We start from the raw sequence: 26772 nt of genomic DNA, 5'->3' as shown, positions 1-26772 counted from the left end.
CTCATGGATCCCCCCCCCCCCCCCGATAGAGTTTAAACTATAAGTAAACTGGTTATAAATAGGTGGGATAATTGTGTTTGGTGTTAATGCTATGAAGCAAAGAGAGGAAAGAGTAGAAAGTAACTAAGAAGATGGTGGTGGGGAGGAGGCTCCCTTAGCTATGGTGGTCTGGGAAGCTCTTTGAGTTGAAAACTTACATGAGAAAGAGACACTCATTCCAAACTCCAAATTTTTACACAGAAGTATAAAATGCTCTAAGGTAAGATCAAGAAATAAGGCCAGTGTGGATGGATTTTAGTTACTGAAGCAGGGGGTGATAGAAGATACTTCTGGCAAAGTGGGCAGAGTTCTAGTAACAGAAGGCCTGTAGGCCTTGATAAAATACTTTGATGGCAAATTTCTTTTCTCAAAAAATTTTCAAGCATTTTCTTGACCCTAGCCTCCTTGTAGAATATCCTAGATTGGTTAACCTAATTTTATTTAATGGATAACATATACTATATAATTATAAGTAATTCTGGTCTCAGAGGTAAGAAACTACTAAGACATCTTACATCTGTTCTCTTATGACCCCAGTGCTACTGTTATATCAAGATAGTTATAAAAAATTCATTTATGCTGCTCCAGGTCTCCTATCACTCAGCTCTTCATACCCGAGGATTAAATCCTTGCCCGTCAGAGGCGTGCACATACTCAAGTAGTTATAATTGACATCTAGATTCTACATGATATATCTGCTTATCAAAGATTGAAGTTATGGGCTTAAGTGTTGTTGTAAATAGTTCATATTAATCATGCCAAAAGAAAGAACAAACTATTAATTTGCTAACATAGAGAAGGTATGGAGAACACTGGAAACGTGGAAGCTAAAGATTCTGCTCTTTGATATTTATGATTTAAACCCCAGAACAGGAAATCCTCTTGGACTCAGCTTTAACCCCAGGGATGGAAATCTCTGGCAGGAGCAGTATGCATTGTCTCTCATTAGAGTGCAGTTTTTCCATAACCACGTTAAAGAATGCACAGGCAGCCAGGGACGTGTGCTGGGCCCTCTTGCAGCAATGTTCCTGGCTTCTTCTCTAATGTGAATTACAGACCTCTCAGCACAATCCTTAAACTTCTCCCTGCTACACTTATGCAAATAGTCACTCTGAATCCAACATGATACCTTTTGGTTAATCCTGGGACATTAAGTATTGCAGCTGTCTCATGGAAGAAACAGAGAGAAAAATTTCTGTTCAGTATGGAAATAACTCTATAAAGCTCATGATAAATGAAGGCTTATGAATAGTATATCAGTTATTGTAGTCATCATTATAGGAGTATATTTCCTTGGGTTCTTATGGGAAATTACTTTCTTTGGCACATTCTCAGGAATTATTTCCTGTGTTCCATTAGCTCCGTGGGATGACATACTAAAATGACGGATGCAGTTCTATTGTTTTGTTAGAGTGCTCTATAACTGCTCTTAGGGCTCCTTGTTTGAATGCATGTTATATTCTCTTTGAATATTATCTGAGAATATGATTCATAGTTTAGTCTTAATGTTTCCAAAAAAATGACTTAATGAACAAGAAGGAAACTTGTTCTGGTGGAAAGAGTAATAAACAGCAAAGCAGGTAATCCTTGTTCTAGTCCTGATCCCACTGCCAAGTATGTGAACTATGGCAAATTGCTTTAGCTGTAGAGTCTGTTTCTTTATCTTTTACTTATTTTTAAAATCCCCTTCAGTGTATGTTTCCTGTTATCCTAACATTTTCAGCATTTAGTAAATGATAACCCTTTACTGAAAAATCCTGCTGGGGAGGCAAAACTGAAGTACAAAAATTATGAAAAGATGTACAATCAAGTACTGACTTACGTAGTATGTTGGTAAGAGATATCACTTGCGTGCAACAGAAGTCCACAGACTAAGCAAAATTGAAGTTATTTCAAAAAGTATCATGGGGGCTCTCAAAATTAGTTGGAGGCCAGGTAGGGGGCCAGGCTTGGGAACAGGGAATATTTTGGAGAGTTCTGAAGAGTAGAGAAGCAAGAAGTATAGCTGCCATAGCATGGCTGGAACAGTCTGGTCAGGATTCTGCTGTTATATTGACACTGCTACATGATGGTCAACCACTCATGTTGTCTCAGTTGCTCAGATTCATAGCGTAGGGTAAAAACATTCAATGGGCTGACATCAGGTGTACTTAGAGGTGGGACCCTGTCAGGGCAGATACTTACAATTACTCTCCAACTATGATCATGTACCAAAAGGGGAAATCGTTCCCTGAAAGGAAGCTAGAGTGCCTTAAAGTAGAATGGTTAATGACAGTTGTCCCCACATATATTCAATCACAGAGACTAGAGAAGCTAAGTTAATTTACACTGGAATTATTGAGAGACTTTATGAAGAAGGCTGGATAAACAGAAGTGGAGGTAAGGTCAATGGAGAAAGATTAAAAAAGAAAAAAGAAACAACAACCACTGCCACACACACACACACAAAATACCCCACAAAAGAACAAAAACAAGCAAAAATAGATCTAAGCCACTATAATTCAGTCTGTTGAACTTTCAGTATTATTTCTAATCAGCAGCATTGTACCTTTTCGTTCTCAGAGAAGCTTAACGTTCACTCATGGGAAAGAGAACGGTGTAACTCTTGGCATAGTCTATTTGCCAAACCCCAGCAAAATCACATCTTCTCATGAGAGAGTGCACTCCTTTTTCCAAAGGCATCCTGAAAATGCGTTCCCAGGACATTGTCCCAGGCCACCAAGGGATCTGGTTCCTCAGTTTCCCCACCCATTCAAAAAATGCCTCATCTTCTACATTATAAAAACAGTAAGCACAAAAATATATTTAAAAAGAGGTAATATAAGAGGTAAGAAATCATATACTTTTGTCATGGCTATCACTTATTATTTGTGGGATATTTGTCTTCTCCCTTTCCACCAACATTTTATTGATGGGTTGGAATAGTGTGGTTCATATGGTGACATTGCTTAGAGTTTCTAGCAACAGAAGCATACTCTCTTTCCACAGGACTGTATGGCTGTGCATGGCAACGGCCAGCCACCCCTTTGTTAACCAATTTCAAAGGCTATTAATGATCAATGGACTATACCTAGACTTCTGTGGCTGAGATGTTCAAGTTAAATTTTAATCCCCCCTTCACCCATACTAGAGTTAGAACTGAGGCTTATAGAACTTAATTAATTTTTCACAGAAAAAGAAAACCATGCTTTTTATGGCAGCAACATGAGAGAACCAAGGAAGGCCTCCACCTGTCTCTGTCCCAACACAATTTCAAATAAACACATAAAACCGACTTCAATCATAACATTTTCATGAATATAAACTTGGGGATTTCTCTGTGCTGAGCATGCATATTAGGGACTCAATAAATATCGGTTGATTTAATTCAAAATACATCTAGAAACTGATAGGGAAGCGCTTCTTCATGTTGGCTGTCATGAAATTACATTACTGTTGTTTGGGGTAGTCCCATGAAGTAGAACTCTCACTTCCCCCCAGAAGCAGTAGGAAAGCAAACAACTCTCTAGATAAACATGGGTAAACATGAATAAAATATATTTACAGTATCCTACCTTGATGATGGATTTGCAAATCTGTCTGCTTTCAGATGTTCAAGACAGAGAAAAATTGCACAGGAAAAAAATCTTGTATTTCCTTATCAAAACCGGTGAAAGTAAACATGTATAGTAAATTGGAAAAAGCCTGTAAGTCTGGAATATTTTTTAAGTGTTATCTTTTGTGCATTAGCTTGGTGTTCTTGGCGGTGAGAGGAGGGCAATGATTATTGACTTTCTCTTCTTTAATTTCGTTTTTCTTCCTCAAAGTGACAATCGACAATTGACACCAGTGGGATGAGACAACCACCAAAGTGTATTTTCCCCCCAATTCATTGTGAAGAAAGTGTTCTGTTTGTGGCAAATTCCTGCACATAAGGCTGACTAGGATGCCAGCAATTAATGGGCTGCTATGGTTAACGTTGGGGCATGGAAATCTGAAGACAGACCCAGTCTGCAAGAGGTGTGTTGTCGGGGCCGAGCCAGCAGCTGGCTTTCTAGACACCTTACAGAACCCCGTGAGAAGGCTTTATTTTGGTGAATTTATCACAGTAAATGATCTGGCCCTGAACTTGTCTAGGCTTGAAGCCCTGAAGTTTTAGTCAACTCAACGAGAACGGATGCATTTCTCAGTGACTCTTTGATGGAAACCAAGCTCACAGGTTGATATCTAAAATTGAGTGCCAGTTTATTAATTTTTAATAGGAAATGTAGTTGTCACACTAACCAGAGAACTATAGTCTATGACCAGTCCATTCTATTTCTGTTAATAATTGAATGTGAGATGTCAAATTATAGCCTGAAATTCACTTGATGACTATGAAATCAGAACAAAGGGAATGGTTAAATAAACATTCTTTAACTGTTAATACATTCAGGACACAGTCAACTTTTCTTTTCTCTTTCATATCTTTTGTTATTAGTATTACAGGCTAAACTTAACCATTTCAGGGCCATCTTCCCTCATTTCCCAGCCTTAGGGAAAACTTTAATCCTTCATGTACTGAGTTCAGGAGAATTCTATTTTTAACTTTTACTCTAACAGGGTGTCATTTATAAAGCATAAATTAAGATTATAGGCACAGTTTTAAAATGTGCATATTGGGGGTGCCTGGGTGGCTCAGTCGGTTGAGTGGCCGACTTTGGCTCAGGTCATGATCTCGCGGTCCGTGAGTTCGAGCCCCGCATCGGGCTCTGTGCTGATAGCTCGGAGCCCGGAGCCTGCTTCTGTTTCTGTGTCTCCCTCTCTCTCTGTCCATCCCCCGTTCACGCTCTGTCTCACTCTGCCTTTCAAAAATGAATAAATTAAAAAAAAATTTTTTTTTTAAATGTGCATATTGGTAGCACATAGAAGTCACAAGTATTCTCAGAAGGCTGAGAGTTTAATAAAGTTGAGTAATACCAGGGCACCTGGGTGGCTCAGTCAGTTGAGTGTCCAACTTTGACTCAGGTCATGATCTCATGGCTCCTGGGTTTAAGCCCGATGTCCAGGCTTTGTGCTGATAGCTCAGAGCCTGGAGCCTGCTTTGGATTCTGTGTCTCCCTCTCTCTCTCTCTGCCTCTCCCCCGCTCGCTCTGTTTCTCTCTGTCACTCTCAAAAATAAATAAAAACATTAAAGAAATTAAAAAAAAATAAAGTTGAGTAATAGTCAATCTCTGAAGCAGTAAGTTGGCTATTACCCACTGCCAAAGCGAGCCAGGAAGGATTTTCCAATTGTCGACCAGGAGAGAGACACCAAATTCTGACACATTCCTGTCTCTAAAGAAGTGTTATGTGGTAAGAATACTATATCATGCCTCTTTACAACCTGGATGAAATATCCACAAGTACTGTGTGTGTGATTTTTCTTGGAGTCCAGGCCCCCACATACCTTGGTAGCAGAAAGGAGGTTGTGCAAACTATGGTAGGCGAAATTAAACTCTGCTGGGGGTTGTGTCTGATGGGCCTCTGACTGTTAGAAAAGTCACATTTAATATGCATACTCCACCCTCACTTTAATTTTCCCTTACCTGTTCAGCAGAGGCTGGTGTGAAGGCAAGCAAAGAAAGTGAAGAACTCGAGGGTGTTCCACATTTCCACCCCCCAGAAGCAGACATCCTTGTGGCCCTGCATACACTGAGGAGGGCTGTAATCTAGGCATTCTAGATCACCTCCCATACTTGGCCACACTCGTACCATTTGGAGTAGCGGATCTAGGTCCAAGACCTAAACCCAAATGCCCAGGATTCATTTGTATGACTAACAAAAACAACGTCTCTTCCCTCCATTTCAAAAGGATTTTGTCCTTTTGTCCTGGCTTTGCTAGTTCCCAGTCCAAAGTGTTTTTGTAGATGGGATTCCTTGAAGATGTTCTAGGCAAAACACTTGATTAAAGAGGAGTCTCTGAGAGGAAGCAAGGATGTTCCAGTTTGAAGAATTCCTGCCTCCGGTAAGGGAGAAGAGAAGGGAATGAGTTAGTATATATCTGGAGAAGAGTAAGAGCAAGGAGGGAACCTGTTTGTTGAGAGGCAAAGTTTTCCAAATGTGGTATAAAGAGCTCAAGCTTTTAAGTCATACAGACCTGTGTTTGAATTCCAAATTATCACTTGCTGATGGAGGGTGGACAAGTTGCCCAGCTTCTCTGCTGTAGCCCCATGGGTGTGATGAGGGAGGAAGACATCTAAGTCACAAGTGAGACCACATGAACAAAGTGCCCATCAAGTGCCTAGACCACTGTGCTGTTCAAATGACAGTTTCTTTCTTCTTAACCCATGATGTTTAATTGTGACCAGGTGAAAAAAAGGACTTCAGGGATAATAACCTTTTCTTCCTAGTTGATTGAAAGTTTCTCTTCCTATAATGTGATTGCCCTGGTAAAACCCAGAGAAAAGCTCTTTCATGCCTTGTCTGCAGACATCCCCCCCAGCAATCTCTTTTCCTGATTCACTTAGTGTACTTACCCTTGCTGTGATCACCCATAAGAGAGGAGATTGGTTCAATTCAGCAATGAGGAGAATATGTCACTGTCCCACAGTGGCAGTAATGGCCCTTCTGCCCTTGGGGAGAGAGATAATAGGCACTACTAAGTTATTTGGAACTTTCATCTATACACCTTTGTCCTTTTCCACTTTTGCCCATTTGATCTTATGTTTTATTTTATTTTATTTTTTTAATATTTGATGGCATCCAAGGCTGGGGTTTGGAAGTGATTCAATTAAATGAATATAACAATAATGTTATATTCTTATTTGTTTTTTTGGATTTTTCAAGATGGGTCCAGCTAATTCTCAGACTTCTTTACTTTCTGCATGTGCCCTGAATACCATAAATACAATATTATAGTGAACCAACATTTTCACCAAGGAGAATCAAATCTAATCTCACTAAACTTGTTTTTCAAATGTAAGAGCCAACACTGTGATTACCTGGGGCCCCAAGGCATGAACTGGGAATAGGAAAACAAGAGTATAAAATAAGGCAGATTGTTTTCCAACAGGAATATAGACATATAATTAAAATGATTTTCAACCTACAGACACAGCCTAGATTTGACTATATCCAGGATGGCAAGGGACACAATGAATACCTTGTTTCTTTGACTAACAATGAAAAAAAAATCTCATTAAAAAAATACTTCTTCAAAAGTTATGCCCTAGACTGCAGAGCCAATCACCTTAACAGAAGATATTTGGACAGAGTATGGTTACTATATATCTATAAAGAAATCTAATTTGGAAAATGCTGGTCATTTGATTTTGAAAGAAAAGCTAATACTGTACTATAGTTACTGTAGAGACCTCAAAGAAACCATTGTATTTTTGCAGTTGAATTTAAGTTACAGAAAATTCTGGTAAAGCTTTTCAAGCTGTATCTACTACATTGAGTGAATCAGAGGTGAGAAATGTTCTAAATCAATAACCAGCATTCTAATGTGACTTTTATATAATTCTTCAAGAGGAGATCTAGGAGAGCCAATGCAATGTGACTTCTAGTCAAGCCCAGACAACTTGCTCTTGCTACCTTGTTCTCTCAAGAGAAGGATGAACACGTGGGAATGACGAAGGGCTACCCACTTGGGATCCTATTGATTTTCACGTGTTATTTTCCCTTCTGCTTCCCTCCCCCACCAATTTCTCACTCCCTGCTATTTCTTTCACTGCCAGCATGGCAGAGAAAAAAAAATGTGGTTATTGGTACATGTTGGTGGATATTGTACATATTGGTACTTTGAATAAGGTTTTCTATTTCTGTTCATACTGCAAGAGTGTGTACAGAGCAGGGGAGTTTTTCCACAGTCCTAATGGTTCCTTTGGCCAGAAACTGACTGATATTCAGCTGAATTTAGAAATTATTATTTCGAATGGCCTTAAATGTGTTGCTTTATAGGTAATTAGGACTTAAATTAGATTTCAGGGAGCCAGCATCACAAGTGATTAAGGAATAAGTTCTGGAACAGAATCCTGATGTAACTTTGGGTAAATTACTTAACCTCTTTGTGCCTCAGTTTCCTCATTTGTAAAATGAATGCTTGTTGGGATAAGATATTTTTATATGTAAGGCATTTAGAATATGCCTGGCTCAAGATAAATATAATTTGAATGTTTGCTCTCACAGGTCTACAATTCCTTATTTGTGATTCTAAAATTGAAAAGCTGGGGGGAAATGGCACATATTATAGAAAACTTGCTAAGTGGTTACGATCTGACGTGAACTGATCTGTGGCAATTTATAGATTTTATTTATCCCACTTTGTGTGAATATTCATATGTAAGATTAAAGAACTATTAAATATGTTTCATTATAAGCTAGACACCCCCCCCCCACTCCAGGGTTGTTGCGTAAGATACTATCTGCAACTTTTTAAAATCTAAGATGTTCCGAATTCCAAAAGATATCACCTGAAGGGTTTTTCGAAGCTTAGTTAAGCAAAGTACAATAAAACAAGGAATGCCTGTATTATAGTATGCTTTTGAATTGACTGTTTAAAAATTACATTTCTATGTCTCTATTTCTAGTTATTACTTTTTGCCTTAAAGTTTACTTTATTGGATCTTAGTAAGTTACACTTCTCTTTTGGTTAGTGTTTGTATATTACCTCTTTTTCCATATATTGCTTCCAATTTTTGTTTTCTTACATTCAAGGTGATTGTCTTGTAAGCAGTATACAGATTTTTAAAATCTATCTTGTGGGGTGCCTGGGTGGCTCAGTTGGTTAAGCGTTTGACTTTGGCTCAGTTCATGATCTCGTGGTTTGTGAGTTCAAGCCCCCCACTGGGCTCTGTGCTGACAGTTCAGAGCTGGGAGCCTGCTTCAGATTCTGTGTCTCCCTCTCTCTCTGCCACTCCCCCTTCATGCTCTGTCTCTCTCTCAAAAGTAAATAAACATTAAAAAAAAAATCTATCTTGAACAATTTTGTCCTTTAAATGTAGTATGTAGTCATTTTATATTTAATATATTGACCTTTATATTTGTGTTTAAATTTACTATATTAGGCTTGATTTTAATTCTTCTTGCCTTTGGGTCCTCCTTTTCCTTCTTCCCTAACTTTATTTGAATTAATGAGTATATTTTATTCTTCTTCTACTTAGGTTGATAGTAAAGCATTTTAAAATATTCTTTTGTGGTTAATGTAGAGATTACAACATACGTCCTTCGATTATTACCATCTACATTAAGTATCCTCTTCCTTATATTAGTCTTTTACTGCTTTCTGGACAATGAAAGGATCTTACAAACATTCTGATTTCATTAACTCTCCCCTTTTGTGCTGTTGTAATATGTATTAGTTTCCATATATTAAAAAAAAATTTTTTAAAGTTTATTTATTTTTCAGAGACAGAGAGACAGAGCGTGAACAGGGGAGGGGCAGAGAGAGAGGTACACACAGAATCTCAAGCAGGCTCCAAGATCTGAGCTGTCAGCACAGAGCTCGACGCGGGGCCCGAACTCACAGATGGCGAGATCATGACCTGATCCAAAGTCGGATGCCTAACCAACTGAGCCATCTAGGCGCCCCTACAAAACCTTTTTATTTTGGTTTAGTCCCTATAGTTTAATTTTGCTTTTGTTTGCATTGCCCAAGGAGACATTCTAGAAAAATGTTTCTACAACCAACATCAAATAAACTATTGCCCATATATTCTTCTAGGAGTCTTATGGTTTCAGGTCTCACATTTAGATCTTTAATCCATTATTTTTGTGTATGGTATAAGAAAGTGGCCCAGTTTCATTCCTAAGCTTGTAGCTGTTAAATATTGTTATTTTAAAGTTTCTAATGATAATTCCAATATCTGGGTCATCTTTAGTTCTATTTCTTTTTTCTTTTTTTTAATATTTTCTTATTTTTGAGAGAGAGCGAGAGAGCGAGAGAGCGAGCGAGAGAGAGAGAGAGCATGCGGGGGGGGGGGGGGGGGCAGAGAGAGAGGGAGACACAAAATCTGAAGTAGGCTCCAGGCTCTGAGCTGTCAGCACAGAGCCTGACATGGGGATCGAACTCACAAACTGAGATCATGACTTGAGCCGAAGTCGAATGCTTAACCGACTAAGCCACCCAGGTGCCCCTCTTTAGTTCTATTTCTATTCTCAAATGTTTCCTTTTTTTTTTTTTTTGTTATATGTTCCAATTTCTTTTCTCTATTAATATGTGATCAGAATTGGACGTCTTGAACAACAACAACAGAAAAACATAGAGGTCTTGGATGATGATGTCTTTCCCCAAAGATAATTTAATTTCATTTTGATGGGAAGATAGATATACGGAAGATCACCTTAATCTGGTTGAGAGTGGATTCTCTACTCTGATGGGACTGGTCTAGTTCTAATTCGCCTTCATTCCTAGGACATAGCTCTTATTTCTAGGGTATGGCCTCTCTATGCTCTCAAGTTGCAACCATGGGGTTATTTCCTACACCTCCTTTACTTTCGTGATCCCTGAGTTGTAAACTCAGCACACGTCCCAGCACTACCGTACTACTAAAATTTTTGCCTAGCTCTTTAGCAAACTGTTATATTGGCTAGGTTTCTGGGAGTCTTGCTCTGTGTATGTGCCGTTTTGGAGATGGTGAACTCTTTTCAGGGAAACTGCAAGCAGAATTTCAAGCTCACTTTTATGTATTTCCTCTTCTTTCTCAAGTCTTAACCACACTGGCTGCCCTCAAGTACAAATTCTGTCCTTTTGGCTCTCAGAGCACAGCTACCAGGTTTGTCTGTCTGTTTAGCTTCAGTTTCTGCTACAGATCTGCAAATGCCTTGAGGGGAAATCAGCACAAAGGCTCACCTCAGTGTGCTTACCTTCTCTGCAGGACTCTGCTTCTCAAGTCCTCCCTGCCCTCAGGACTCTCTGATGTTGTCAAACTAATGTTTCATGCGTTTGATAGTTGATTTTGGCAAGAGGACTATTCTGATGTATGCTTCTCTGTATTAGCTGAAAGTAGAGTTTCCCCAACTTTCTTTGGAAAAATATATAAGGAAATTCCTATATTTTGCTGCAATATAAATCTTTCATGTCAGTAAGTGATATTTTTAAGAAAGATATTTTCCTGGTGTTTTAATTTAGGGTTTTATTTGTGACCAAAAGACTTGGCACCAAATAAATCCCAAAGAGAGTCCTCATGAACTTGAATGCTAGAACATTTATACAAAGATATGATAATTTAAAATTGTAAAAGCAGGCTGGTTTTCTTTCTGCTATACATAAGGGACTTCAGCATATGTGATGTGCAATATATTCAAGAAAAACATTATATCAATGTGTTGATCTACAGTTAGTATGTTGGTAACCATTAGCATTAAATTCGCTATATTTTTGTTTGTCTTAGGATGTTAAAAGTATTTCAGGAATTACAATTTGGATGAACCAGGTCTCTTTATAATGTTTCCAATAAAGTTTGAACTACTTGCTACATTTTCTCTCAATAACCTTTCTTGAGAATTAACAAAATCCTTCTATTGATCTCTGTTTTACCCAGAAATATTACAGCACATATAAAAACATTTATTGACATTGCTGTTGATGACTATCAAGATGTTTCTTCTACTGAACATTATTTTTAAAGTAATGATTGACAAAATATTTTTCTCTCCCTTTATCCTTGCCTAAGTTTTTGCAAACTGTAAGTGTATCTAGTAAGTATCAGAACAGGAACTAATCATTTCTGCCTACTCACTGTCATTGATACTCTGACAATTATCAAAAGCCTTGACATTTTATTATAATCTACATGAATGATGAACATTTCCTTTAAAACAGAATCTTCAGCTTGACTTATAGAATTGCAGAAATAGCTGTGATAGTTTAAAAATTATATTCAACTAATATTTATAAGGGGAAATTTAAGACTTCGGAATAAGCAGAGAAGACTACTGTCTATATATTCAGAGCCTTTGGGGATTCCTATCTGAACCTATAGGAACATACAACCTTGTCTCTAACTAAGCTGTTTTACAACTTTGTACAGAGTAAAGTTAAGTTGTACAAAATGGGTAACACTGCAAATAATTCTTGTCTGTAGACATACACAGAAATTTTATACCCTAGAGGGAAAATATTTTTCCTCCTATGGAAAAGGCAGTCTTGCAAATTCATGTCAATATTACAGATTCATGAATGTGTCTCCCTTGAGGTCTCTTTTTGAACCTATTGTAATGGGTCTCTCATTTAATTAATGGGTTAAAGAACACCTTTGATATATGTTAATTTTGTATTTGTATGACGGTCGTGATTTTGTCTTCTTTGGAAAATTATCCTCTAACATAATGCTTCCTTGAGCTTGTTCATTTATGGAAACTCTTTATTAATTTTCTATTTTTTGTTTTAGTTCCAGTATAGTATATAGTATACAGTGTTATATTAGTTTTGGGCGTACAATATAGTGAGTCAGCAATTCCATACATCACCCTGTGTTCATGATGATGCATTTCTTGATCACCATCACCTATTTCACCCATTCTCCCTCCCACCTCCCCACTGGTAACTATCAGTTTGTTCTCTATAGTTAAGTCTGTTTCCCTCTCTCTCTCTTTTGCCTTTTCTTGTTTGTTTTATTTCCTAAATTTCACATGAGTGGAATTATATGGTATTTGTCTTTCTCTGACTTATTTCACTTAGAATTATACTCTCTAGCTCCATCCATGTCATTGCAAATGGCAAGATCTCATTCTTTTTTTTTTTTTTTTTTTTTTTATGTCTGAATAACATTCTACCTCTTCTTTTCTGGTCATATGTCAGTGGACACTTGGGTGCTTCCATAATTTGGCTATTGCAAATAATACTGCTATAAATATAGGGGTGTATGTATCCCTTTGAATTAGTGTTCTTGTATTTTGGGGGTAAATACCCAGTAGTGCAATTACTGGATCATAGGATAGTTCTATTTTTAAATGTTTGAGGAAACTCCATACTGTTTTGCACAGTGGTCACACCAGTTTGCATTCCCACCAACAGTCAAGAGGATTCCTTTTTTCCCCACATCCTTAACAACACTTGTTTCTTATGGTTTTGATTTTAGCTATTCAGATAGGTGTGATGTGATATCTCATTATAGTTTTTTTAAGTTTATTTATTCATTTATTTATTTGGTAAAGAGTGCAAGCAGGACAGGGGCAGAGAGAGAGAGAGAGAGGGAGAGAGAGACAGAGAGAGAGAGAGAGAGAGAGAGAGAGAGAGAGAGAGAGAGAGAGAGAGAATCCTAAGCAGGCTCCATGCTGTCCATGCAGATCCCAACATGGGGCTTGATCCCATGAACCAAGAGATTATGACCTGAGCTGAAATCAAGAGTTAGATGCTTAACCAACTGAGCCACCCAGTTGTCCCTGCAATTATTTTTAATATGATTTCCTGTACTTTTCATTTCAAAATCTGTAGATTGGTTCAGTAACTAAAACTGCCCACTTTTCTGAAAACAACTACCAATAAAGGGATGTTAAAATATCTAGGAGCACGAGTTATTATATGTTTGCAAATCTTCAGATGTAGGATAGTCTCTTAGGCTACTTATAGAATAAAGTCTTATTTATTTCTGTACCCCTTCCCCTTTAGCAGAAATGCAAGGGGTAATTTCCCTATTGTTACGACTACACTAGTTGTCTAGTATTTTATCTCTATCTTGGGCTTAGAGAAGTCCTGAAGTATCATAATCAATCAGGAGGGAGATTTCCTCAATAGGTTGTTCAGTAAGGGATTGGTAAAAAAAAAAAAAAAAAAAAAAAAAAAAGCCTGTAACCCAGAAGGCAACATTCCTGTTTACAATCAGTAAGTGAAGAGGTGAAGCATGGGTTCTAATTAAGTCCTTTATCATTGCTAAAGAGAGGATCAGCTACAGTAGTGATATTCTCACTCAAGTCAGGGTTCCTGCTTACCCACCTTCCATTCTTTTTTGTTGTTAATTTTTTTTTAATGTTTATTATTTTTGAGAGAGAGAGAGAGAGAGAGAGAGAGAGACAGAGAGCAAGCAGGGGAGGGGCAGAGAGAGAGAGAGGGAGACACAGAATCGGAGGCAGGCCCCAGGCTCTGGGCTGCCAGCACAGACCCTGAGTGGGGCTTGAACTCACAAACTGTGAGATCATGACCTGAGCTGAAGTCAGCTGCTTAACCAACGGAGCCACCCAGGTGCCTCCCACCTTCCATTCTTTTCTGGGTACTGGAATAGTGCTCTTGGCATTAGTCCTTAATTAGATCTACCCACTTATTTCTTCCCAGGCAGCAAGCTCTCTCTTGGGCTATGAGGCACCTGGGCCTCCTTTTGGTACTCCCTTTCATTTACTCACCTCTTTCCAACTTTCTTTTAGCCAGGGATGGGGGGAAGGTGGTGGAAAACCCATTTCCTCTCTATTCAGGCTTCCCTTCCAGGCATTTTCCCTTTCCTCAAATTTAGTTCTCCTGGTTTTTTTTTTCCCCCACGATAAACTTTGATGGCTCATTACTCTTAGAGATTGAATCATTAAGAACCAAAATATTAGTTCTTTTTCTTGATATTGAAACCCTGCCTCTAAGCGAGGGAAATGTTTGCATTCCATCATTCTCTGCATGAAAGAAAAAAAGAAAAAATTAAACAATTTAAGTTCGCATATTATAATAGCCATAAAATTGTGGTCTTGCCACAGAAAAATACTTGGTTGGGAAGCTATAGAAGGTGGAAAAATAGATATTTGAGCTGAACAGCTTCCCTTGTTACCCTTTTTTCTTAGGTTCAGAATGCAGAAGAAATACTGTACTTATCTACAATTCCAATAGAAACCACCTGAGGGCTGATGTGTGTTTCAGAGTTCAAAAACTTTTAGATTCATACACTATATGTGAATTTATTATGTAATTTCTCCCAGAGGGGCCTGGGTCAGCACTGCTTACTCAAAAATGTTAATTTTTTTGCTACCAACATATGAATATCCATACTCTAGAATATCATACTCTGTAGAATAAAGTCTTTAAATAGCCTCTTGTCAATTCACATCAGCTTTTGCTACTAAATGATTTCAGATCAGATTATATTTTGCTACCAAATGAATATAAAATTGCTTTAGATTTTCGGAGCTTCCTGGATTTTGCAATTTGAATAAGAGATTTGGACTCATATTTCCTCAAATTTAAGATACCATCAATTATGAAATGCTCTATTCATTTAATGATAGTTTTGAGAACCAGAAAAATAAATGTTTCACTGGCTATTATTTTATGTGTTTTTACTTTGTTTTATGCTATCTTAGTTTATATATCTGATTTCATTGTATGTGGGCAGTGAACATGGTGTGCATAATACCAGGGTTTTCTTTTTCTTTTTGTATTTTGTTGAACCTTCCTTTGTTGAACTTGGTTATTTATTGTAAATTTACTTATATTAGAATATATGTACTTATATATACTTACTTATACTTATATAACCCCCCCCCACATACCTATATATACATACTCTGGTGTTATGTATATGTGTATACGTGCAAGTATATATAGATACACATGTAAATATTTGTATATATTAGCAAATGTTATGTTATCCAGATATTGTTGATACTTATTTGAATTGGCTTGATTTGGGAACTCACTTATGTTCATTGTTAGTTACTAGAGTGTCATTGCTTCTAGACCCTCTCAGTAGAAGGTAGAAAATATATCTGTGGCATATAAACATGTACACACATATATTATGATACATGCATATCTATGTCTGTTTATATATCTACCCATATAAATATTAAAACAAATGAGTTCATACTGATACCTCCAATTCCAGTTTAACAGCTCAGGCCTCTTTCTAGCTTTCCTCCTTTTCATTTTTGTGACTCACCTCTTCCCCTCAACCCTCCTGTATGTAGCTAATCTCCTGACCACAGGAGCCATATCTTTGGTCTTTAGCTTCACCATCATCACTCCATCGTTCCCCTTTCCCTGTCCTTATGGGTACTTGACCCCTGTCTCCACTGCCCCCTCCGTGCATACGTTGCTGGTCCCTTGGTCTATTACCTCTTCAGCAACAGGCCCTCCACTACTTCCTGTCCCTTTGACCAGGCTGCCACCTCCAAAGAAAGAGAAGTCAAAGAAAAAGGAAACCAATTAGGTAGAGGAAAAAGAGGAGAAATAGAAGGGTTTACGTCCTATCTTTCATGGCCTGAAATTTTACTCCAAACTTTCTAGACTTGGATTTTTTTCTTACTGAATTATTTTTCTGCTAATGCTTGGTGAACTTTTTTGACAAAGGAATCTCATCACTTATTTCTTAGAAATTCTTTGCCTCTATTTCTCAAAGCGTTGCTATTCCTGTTTGTCTTTTCTCTCCTTTTATGGAAATTCTTTAAGTCAGGCATTAGAACTTCTGAATCTATCTGCCATGTCTCTCAAAATTTCCTTCACAGTTTACATCCCATTGTCTTTGTTTTATGTTCTAGAAGAAATCCTCAGTGACATATTACAGTTTACCAATTTACTCTGCAGTAGATCCAGTGTTACTCAGTCTATTCATTAAGTTGTATATTTTAATGAGTATATTTTCATTTTAAAAACCTTTAACTACTGAGAACAAACTGAGGGTTGATGGGGGGTGGGAGGGAGGGGAGGGTAGGTGATGGGTATTCAAGAGGGCATCTTTTGGGGTGAGCACTGGGTGTTGTATGGAAACCAATTTGGCGATAAATTTAATATATTAAAAAAAAAACCTTTAACTGATTTTTTATTGCTATTATTCTTGTTTCATAACTACTTGTTCTTGCTTTTAAGGTACTTGATTAAATTATGTGCTTTATTTCTCCTACAGTATGAAATATTCTTTAGAGACGTTTCTATTAACTCATTCCTCAGGCATAAGATTTTTCTTGTGAGCTGAGGGGCTGAGTTTGTTAGCAATCTTTCATGGTGTTGCTATGGGATAAATACATTTTATTTAGACATTTATCTTCCATGACAGAATTCTCCTGCACGTATGCTAGGCTGTGGTAGTCTCCCAATGGTATCCAAATTGTCTCTCAATGGGAATGATGTAGTTCTCCTGATACAACATAATGTGGCTATAGCAAGGACAGTATTTTCTTTCAGGATGACTGTCTTAACTGCTTAGCACAGTAACTATGACATGCTCCAGATACAAAGGGCCCAAAGAATTTTTGCCTATAATGATTTCCAATTATGATGACTTCCCACACAGTGGATTCCTGAATGCCTCTTAAACTTATGGCTGTCAGTCTTTCTTTCAATGACATCTCATAGATTTACATTCACCAAGAGTTTCCTTTCTCATTAAGATTTTTCTTCCTTCCCCCCTTCCTTCCTTCCTTGCTTTCCTTCCTCCCTCCCTCCCATTTCCCTCCCTCCCTTTCTTCCTTCCCTCCTTTTCCCTTTGTTCTTTCCTTCCTTCTTTTTGCTATTCTCTGGTTTTATGCGTGAAGTAGATATATCAGCATGTAAGTCTATATCTTAGAACCAGAATCTGTTAATGAAATAGTACCTGTATGTTAATAAATTTAAGTAAACAATGGAATTTTATATCTTTGGCTTCATAAAGATTGAATCTATATATTTGAAGTCTAAAGGCTCTTCTGGATCATTCTTATCTATGGGCAGTCATATGTAGCACCCTGTGGAAAACACACTTTCTAGGAGACTAACTTCTTTAACATGTTTAGGATTGATACATTGATACTATAACATGGGAAAAGACTGGGATTGTGTAAGCATTGCCTATTTGATTAAACTCATACTTTCTTTTTATCTTTAATTGAATTAAGAATTTCTAGAAGTTAAATAACCTCTCTTGAAAGTCAGCCAAAGATTTTTGAGAGATAGCTATTGGGGAACTGACTATGGTTCTCTATAAGCATGTATCATGTGCCCCAATCTCTCCTGGCCTTGAAAGTTTGATGATTTATTAAACAGTTTGGCAATTTTTGTTGCCTTTAATTGCATTGCCCGACTTCTGCCAGGTAATCTTTTCTTCTGCTATCACAATGTTTCATTTCAGTGCTGTTTCATAATGCAGTAATTTTGAAAACATTCTAAATGAAAATTTGGAATCTGAATTTAAGTCAATGTGCAGCTGTATAATGTGTGACCCCAGTGCAAAAACAGATCACAACTTGAAGCAAGGCTCTTCTTTTACTTAAGTAAGTTTTGTCAATGTGTAGTCAATGCCAGCTATATCACAACTTGCTCCTCAAAGTTTCTTTGGACATAAAGTGTGAAAAAATATGCTTTAGTCCAGGAAATATGGTATTTTTGTTAAATATCTAATATGCTGAATTAGAGAATAGAAACAAAAAGGATATAATATTCATTGGGTAAGAAGAAGCAACCAAATTGTTCTTTCAGAGAGGTGTCTTCTGATTGTGTGAGAAAGGAGGGTTAACTCCAAATAGCTTAAGAAACAGAACATACTGGCTCATGTAACAGAGAATCTAGGGGTTTGATGCAGGACTCAAATGATATCAGAGCCTAGTTTTGACATTTCTCTGCATTCTTCTATCTCCTGGGCTGGCTTTATTATCTGGGTAGCTCTAGACCTAACTTTTCTAACATTCAAGTCCATAGGAAAAGGGAGACAGTGTCTTCTCTGGCGGTTTCCACACAAATCCTGAGAACCATTGTAATGGGACCAACTTGGGTAATGTGATCCCCATCCAATCTCCTGGGGGATCTGTTGTTCTAATTGGCCAGGGGCCAGGATGGTGGTATGCTACCCAAAATGTACCGATTGATTGTTGAGAGGTGTGTAACTACTTTGCCAAGGAAACTGTGCAATTTACTCAAAGAAGTAGGAGATGAAGATCAGGTGGTCAAGACCAATACCAAAATATCTTAGATATATGGGTGGATACGGAAGCCAGAGAGAATAGGATAAAAGCTTCTAATTGTAGAGTCTGAAGGTGGCTGTCATTTCCTATTTAATAACAGAATTTTATCAAATTATGAGCATTTTTCAAGGTCTCTAATTAGTTCTCTATCATCAATCTTACATAACATTCCTCTTCTTATAGGTAGATTAAAGACTATTTAAGATCAATCTAAAAAGAAAAGAAAAGAAAAGAAATATATAGGAATAAAACAGAAAAAGGAAATGTTTCCTTAATTGATCCAAGTGCACTTAAGACTCTTATTATTTAACACGATGCCCTAGAAAACGAATTCCATTGCTCCTGTTGTCTCTGGTAAGTAGGTAAATAGTAGCAAAAATTGTTTCCTGGCAAACTAGGGGTAAACCACACTATATTGTTTGCTGTTCTCATAAATCCCAAATGCAGTATGCTGCTTCTGGTCAGAACTCAATTATTGTTGTTTACCGACCCATTCAGTAGCATAAATATATGGAAAATATGATTGTAATGTGGTATTCTAGCCTCAAAGCTGATCTACTACACCTTCCTCTGAGATCTTAACACAGATAAGCAGAACAGCAAGAAAATAAGCAACGATTCCCTTTTGTAACCAACAATACCCTTGGCCTTCCCCTGTCACTCTGCCCCTCACGCCCACACCAATGGGACCAGATAAACATATGGAACTGAAATGTTCTCTTCTTGAATCATAAGATCATAACTATGCTTGAGTGTTATCAGTCTTTCAGCTTCACTAAGGCTTTGCAGTAATAGATGTGAGATGTAGTCTGTCTTAAGGGTATTTGCGTTATAAAAGGAAATTCTTGAGGACTCTAAAGAAGCTCTAGGAGCTTTAACTGGAATGGTGGGAAGAGAGGTTCTTTGCAGAGGGGTTGGGGGGCTGGATACCCTATTCCCACATTTTCAGTGGAGCAGCAGACACAGACCAGGTGTTTTTCATAGTGTTTCTGCTATAGGTTTAACCTACCTGCGTCAAAGCGCATCCACTTCTGGGCATGTTGTGTGTGTGTGTGAGTGACCTAAAGATACTAGAATTCTTCCCTCTTCCAGTTCGTGAGAGAGTGAATAAATAGAGACTTGGCAGCCGCCTCACAGAGGCTGCTGACACCTGCTCCAGACAAATCCCAGGGCAATGTGCTTTCCATCTTCATTGCATGTTCTGCACGAAGAACTAAACTTTGTTTATCCTCCATCCAACTACAGATTATATTTCATGGCCAGCTGGTTCCCTTTGAGGCAGAATTTGGCTCCTGAAATATAGTACTTGCCTAGGTAAATGTTTAAGTTGTTTAACAAAGAACATAAAATCACTTTTCACTTTTCATTAGTCTAATAGGGACTATTCATATGTTTCTTGACAAATTTTTTTTTGCTCCCTCCCCTCAGAACAGTATAAAGAGACCAAATATTTTATCATCGTGGAAGGAATTCTTTCTACTTTATCATTATTCACATCACTGTCCTCCTGAGGCTGTGAATATGATCATAATAGGTCTAGAGTTATTGGCTTTCAATTAATATAAACATTCTCCATGAATTTTGGAGCAAGGCTTTTTTCCTTTTTAGTGTATTTCCCTTTGGTGTTATTATGTAGTACTTTCCGTACTCACCTCTGTCATGATAGCCTTGTGTGCTTAGAATTAAAAACTTAAGTCCCAGTGAAAAAAACTTAAGAAGTATATCTGCTTCTAAAGATCCATAATCATCTCCCCAAGCCCTGCAGTGAATACCCATAGTATCTATCACAGCACTGTGCACACATTATGCATTCTGTCATGCTTGTTATTTGAGTGAAAAAGATGTACATAGTTTTGAGTTATCTATGTTACTATCCCCAAATCAAAAATAGATCATAATATTAGCTCTTTTCATAAATCTTCCATTATGGGTTATTTTGATGGTTCTGCTGCTCATTTTCACAGAGCCCTAACCTGCCAACGTGGGCTGGATCCTCATGAATGCAGTGGACTCGGATGTGACAAAGCTTCAGACTGTTTCATTAGGTCCAGTTTGCCTGGTTTCACATAAAAAAGGGAGCCTGGAAGTGTCAGTCCCTGAAGATCAGAAAGCAGCCACCATGAACTAAGCTAAATGAGACACCTCTGATTTTTCGGGCATGACTGAGAAACTGATGGCACCACAGCTGTGCAGGGAGAATGCAGAGCAGAATGGAGTCAGGCTGTCTAGGTTCAAGAACCAGATCTTCCCAATTATGAGTGTGTACTTTTGGATCAATTATTTAACATCTCTAAGGCTCAGTTTCCCTGCTTGTGAAATGGAGATAATAATAGTATCTAACTCACAGGGTTGATGTGAGGATTAAATGAGATCATGCTACTGAGAGAACACGGGACAGAGCCTGGCACCAAATAAACACTCAATGAATGTTAGCTGTTAAGTCCTGTCTGCCGTAACTACTCCTTGACTCTGAACTACTAAAGCCCTTGGAATCTGCAGTGCTCATTTTGGCACTTGATCATGCATTCATTCATCTATCACCATCTATTGAGGTGACTTTAATCCCTATTGGAGGGCTGAATATGGCTCACATAGTGTTTAGGATAGCAGATTGCCTATTTTAGTGCTCTGTGCATTAAACTGACCTCTGATAAATATTTATTCAAAGCTCTAAGTCAATACTAAAAAAGCTAAAGGAATATTGTGTTCTATTAATGCAGAAAAAGTGTCCAGTTTATAGAAGCCCTGCTTTATTCCTCATTGCTAGGATATTGGGTTTAATTATGGGAATCGATACTCTGAGAATGATTCTGGCAACAAGAAGCAAGAAGAGGAGGGTCTAGCAACCTTACATTATACGAGAAATGGTTGAAAGGACTGGACAAGGCAGGGGATGAGAATGTCTGTTTCTTTGGTGTTAGATGCTATTGGAGAGGTTTGCAGTTTTTAGATTTCTATTTGTAGTCAATTTTTAATTCAAATCCCTTAGGCAGGATTGGGGGTAGTTCCCATCAAGGGTTACCACACTTTAGAAGCTCTTACTCTTGGGGTGTCTGAGTGACTCTGTTGGTTAAACATCCAACTCTTGATTTTGGCTCAGGTCATGATCTCATGGTTCATGAGTTCGAGCCCCACATCAGGCTCTGTGCTGACAGTGCGAAGCCTGCTTGGGATTCTCTCTCTCTCTCTTTCTGCCCCTCCCCTGCTCTCTCTTGCTCTCTAAACAAACAAACAAACAAACAAACAAACAAACATCTCTTACTCTTGTAGTTACTATGGCTTTAAGTCAGCTTTATTGTCCTTGCCTTGTGCCCCCCCCCCCGCCCCCGCCAAATAGTGCTCCCTAGAGGCTCTTGGTCTTTGCTGAGGGAGCATCTAACCAGTTTGCTGGGGGGCCTCAGCATTGCTGAATCTGGAGTCAAACTCTCACCATGCTCTTCTCCCATAGGCTCAGTGGGTTCTAAAACAATGGAGTAGAAACAGGTGGGAAATTGGAACTAACAAACTGTAGTTAGCCAAGGGGCTTGGATTCATGGTCAGTAAGAGAGAACTGGGTTGGACAGAGTGGGTTCAAAGCTGTATCTTTTTGAGAACATGTACTTGGTTTGAAGGCAAACTCTACAACTTTGCAGCTTAACCCTACGCTCAATTTTAGACTTCCTGAAACCTTGAAGATTCTTTCTCTCTCAAGTGATTGTGCTTTATAGTTTATTTAAATTATTAGTGCAAAAAAGAGTGTGGTTTTTCTACAAAAAAAATTGTCATGTTTATACTATATTTGGTTTGGAGACTAAATATCTAAATATGTTGGTCAAACTATCAGTGGAAGTACCGAGAACTGCTTTGTTTCATGATCCGATGTTTGGGATCATTGAATTTTGCACTTAAAAAACCAATTACTTTGATTTTATGTTCATTTTTGTTGAGTGCAGTTTCAGGCTGTTACTTGCAAGTCCATCCCCATGTGGGTTCTCCTGCCTTCTAAGCTTTCTACCATCCTGACTGACTTTAACTCTAATGGTGGCTCAGCTGTGTGCTTGAATGTTTTGCTAGTAACTCAAATTTGCTGATTTCCCATCACAATGGTATTCTCCATTACTTTTTGTCTTGTAATTCATGTAATTGTAGGATGTTTGTTTGATGTAAACTCTTAGTCCTTTTTGGAAATATTTAAAACACTGTGTTCTTTGGGAGCACATGAGGAATAATATTTTAACACATAGCTTTTATTTTCACTGAGCCCACATTAAGCCAAGGTAATTTTGTTCCATGTTGTGTAATGTTCTCACTTGTGATTATTTCTGCAGGTTTCTCATTTTCTTTTTTAAATCACGACAACTAAAGGGCAACAACAGCGGCTGGAGTTAACGTTTGTCAGACATTTTAGGTTAGTTTTCCCCTTTGCATGACCAGGATCCAATGACAGCACCCAGCTGGGTACATGTTGAGATTGCCACCCACTGGTGAAATAGAGAATTTTCATTTTCATGTGTAAGAAAACACATTCGTTTTCTGTTTTCAGAGTAGGAATTCATATATTTAGGTCCTTTAAAAAATATATTTCAAGCTCCATTAAAAGAATAAAGAATTTCATTATTATGAAACAATTTAAAGCTTTATGGGAAGAATAAAAAAGTCATCATTATAAAACCATTTAGAAACCTTTATTTACATCTCTTGTATCCCCTACAAAGGGGTGAAATGAAAAAAAAAAAAAATCTTGGAATTAATTATGCCAAGAGTGCTATCAGTGGTTGCTGTTGAATACTAAGATTAACAGGGATTAAACTAATTTTTGTTGCCTCTTTACATTTTTATTTACTTAATTTTTTTTTCTGCAGAAAGCTTATATTGCTTTAAAAGAAAATATAAATCCAAAGAGGGAAAATAGCAATATGTGTGTATATAAATCGAAATGTAAGTCTTCAATAACAGCACTTTATGGAGTGTTAAAAAAAAAAAAAAAGCACCACCTTAAATCAATGCCACATTTAACTAAACAGATACAAAAGGAACAAAAGCTCTGAGATTGAACTGCGGCTTTCATCACTCCGCTAGCACAAATTTTAAATTCAAATGCATACATAAGAATTTATTATGTGATAAAGATGCCATTTCAACTTCATGTGCAAGGATGCTTGGTTACCTCACATCATTTACCAAATAAATTCCACATGTGAAAATTAAAAACATAAAATGAAATAAATTTCAAAATACATAAATGAATATTTAAGCTAATCAAAAATGCAATGGAAAAAATTATAAAGGAAAATATTGAAAACTTCTGTGTAAGAGTATTACCGTAAAGCAAATGAGAACCTGGGGAGAAAATATTTATAGCATATAGAACTGACAAAATAAATATTTTTTTTTTAAAAAAGCCTGTGAGCACTTGAAAAAAAAAGTTAAACCTCACTACTAATCAAAGGATTGCACGTTTTTTTGAAATGAAAAATTTTGCTATAAATTGGCCACGATTTAAAAATATCAATGTTGTCAAAAGTACTCCATACTATAGAACTACTTTGCTATTTAAAATTATTTCTTAAAAAGATATAATAACATGGAAAAATACCCATATCAAATTTAGATTATAAATAGGGTTTAAATAATAATGCAGTTTATCTGTATCTCTCCAGGAAAACGTTATTCCAAATGTTTAAATGAGATTATTTATGTTATTAGAGTTATTGGTGATAATTTCCTTTTTCATGCATATTTGTATTTTTTAACTTTTGGCAACAAAAAATTTCAAATATATAAAATCCTCATTAAAACTCATTTAATTGGATTACAAAATAATACATGTAGTTCGATTACTATTTTAATAAGATAAAAATCATATGTATATATATACATTTCTGCATTTATAATTCATATATGTAGATTAAAATTGTTTTAGAATTTAATAGTGATATTTGTATGGCTATTTGTTTATATTTCTATGGTTATAGGTAATTATTCATCATTCATTATGTAATTATTTTACTACTGATAAATAAAAATGTACATTGTATATACTGAAAGTCGTCTTTAGGACGATAGTTAAAGACATGTAAAATATTCATGGACACTTAATGGTTGAAAGAGGGAAAAGTATAGGAGTATATGCAGTTTGTTGACAGTGTGATAGAAGTAGAGGCATATATCTATTTTATTCATACATATATATGAATAGACTTAAAAACTTGTGAGAGTTCTAAAAGTTCAACTGTGATTATAGTACTATGAATATAGTTGATAGTTTTCTTATTTATTTTTCTGACTTTTTAACTAGAAACAATAGAGTCTGTACATGTATGTCAAATATATACATTGAATTGCATATTTTAAATATATGCAGTTTATTATGTTGGTTATACTTCAATAAAGTTGTTAAAATATATAGTACAAAATTGCTGCTCAAAAACAAGACAGAAACAACTCTCCTCTTTCTAAAAAGAAAATTTAATGTTTAAAAAGTGTGGTGTCAGTTTTTACTAGCCCAACTTTCATTCCATCCCATTTGTAGATATGTAGAATACTTAAGACATTTCAAAATATTTCTTCACTGGCATTTGGGACAGTATTGAATCAGCACTTTAAATTGGGTTCCATAAATTTGGATCTGCACATTATTTTCTAGGGTATGGAGAGTGGGGTAGAGTATTTCTACCTATCAAAATAATGTTAATCCCTATCATGTGCAAGGAGCCAAGTACCTTGTGGAAACATTTAGCTATTTTTCCATCAGAATAAGGTCATTTCTTATGATTAACAAATTTAAACAAGCAAACAAATATGATTTGACTTTTCAGAAGGAAACCACTTACTCAGATATTAGAGTCTCTCATTAACACATCCTGTGCTTCAGCAGTAATTTTATTGATTATGTGAACTGTTAAATAGTCCATCTGCAATGCAAATGTGACTTTAAAATTAAAAACCTGACATCAATTTATTTTCCTCCAGCAAATTCAGAGCTAAATTAAATAAAACCCTTGATTTGAGGCAGCCAGCCTTTTCTGATAAAGCTTTCAAATATCCGGCATGTTAAAAGTGTGTTGCTAGGTACGTGAAAGATGATACTAGACAAAGAATGACACTGTTTCAATCATTTTTTAATAAAGGAAAATATACAGCTCTCCTGTGTAGCTGCACACTGCTTGACTGGTGGGCAATACTAATATGTGTCCAGAGATATGATGATGTATCTGCTAGTCTTGCCTAGCTGTGCTGAGACCTCTTGTACAGATGCTCCTGTGTGACAGCTGGCTGTGTAGTCTGCTCTGCCTTACTTGTAAGGCTTGCACTCTAAAAACCAAGCAGCTAATTTTAAAATAGTAATGCATGGCACAGTCCTAAAGAATGGATGAAAATACTCATCCCTGAGGCATATCATGAGTTGATTATAATAAAAATTGCTTAATTATTTATTAGTAGTTGCTTTATAAATTACTCTGGTTTTGCTGAAGGGTATAAACTGTGAGATGGGAGAGAAGAGCTAGAGAGGTGAAATTGTCAGGGGACACTGCAGTTAAGGGTTTCATATACCACACAGATGCCTTTGACTTTATCCTGTAAGTGATGTGGAAACAGAAATCTTTTAACAGGAGATTGAAAGGCCAGATTTGTGTTTTCTCTGTGTGATGGGAGATGGATGTGAGAGGGACAGGAAAAGAGGCAGGTAGCAGTTAAGGTGAAAGACCACAAAGCCTAAAGTGAGAAGTACAGGGGAAAAAGATGGGAGGAAGCACCAAAATATTTGAAAGGGAAAACATGTAGGGAAAACCTTCAGAAAGATCTGGTAAGTGAATATGGGGCCAGAGATAAAGTAGAGGAAAGAATTGAGTTTTCCTCTTTGTATAACTGGATGGATAGTTAGCACTGTTAACTGATATTGAAATCACAGGTGCTGATGATGCCTATTAGAAGGGGGAAACCTAAGTGGCTGGTTGACCTACTTTG

At 37.0% G+C, this 26772-nt stretch overlaps 1 long non-coding RNA gene across 1 annotated transcript in view; it reads left to right on the top strand.

Moving 5' to 3' along the window:
• The window catches only part of LOC109263705 (uncharacterized), a 62266-nt gene that overhangs the window by 16993 nt on the left and 18501 nt on the right, over positions 1-26772 (top strand). The window contains exon 2 of the long non-coding RNA XR_002078347.2: positions 17997-18138. This is a non-coding gene — a long non-coding RNA (uncharacterized LOC109263705). The remainder of the gene's footprint in view (positions 1-17996; positions 18139-26772) is intronic.

Source organism: Panthera pardus, unplaced genomic scaffold, assembly GCF_024362965.1.
Source record: "Panthera pardus isolate Hobbes unplaced genomic scaffold, ASM2436296v1 HiC_scaffold_8, whole genome shotgun sequence".
Taxonomy (NCBI): Eukaryota; Metazoa; Chordata; class Mammalia; order Carnivora; family Felidae; genus Panthera; species Panthera pardus.
Note: the sequence above shows the minus strand (reverse complement) of the source record. Positions and strands in the feature narration are given on the sequence as shown.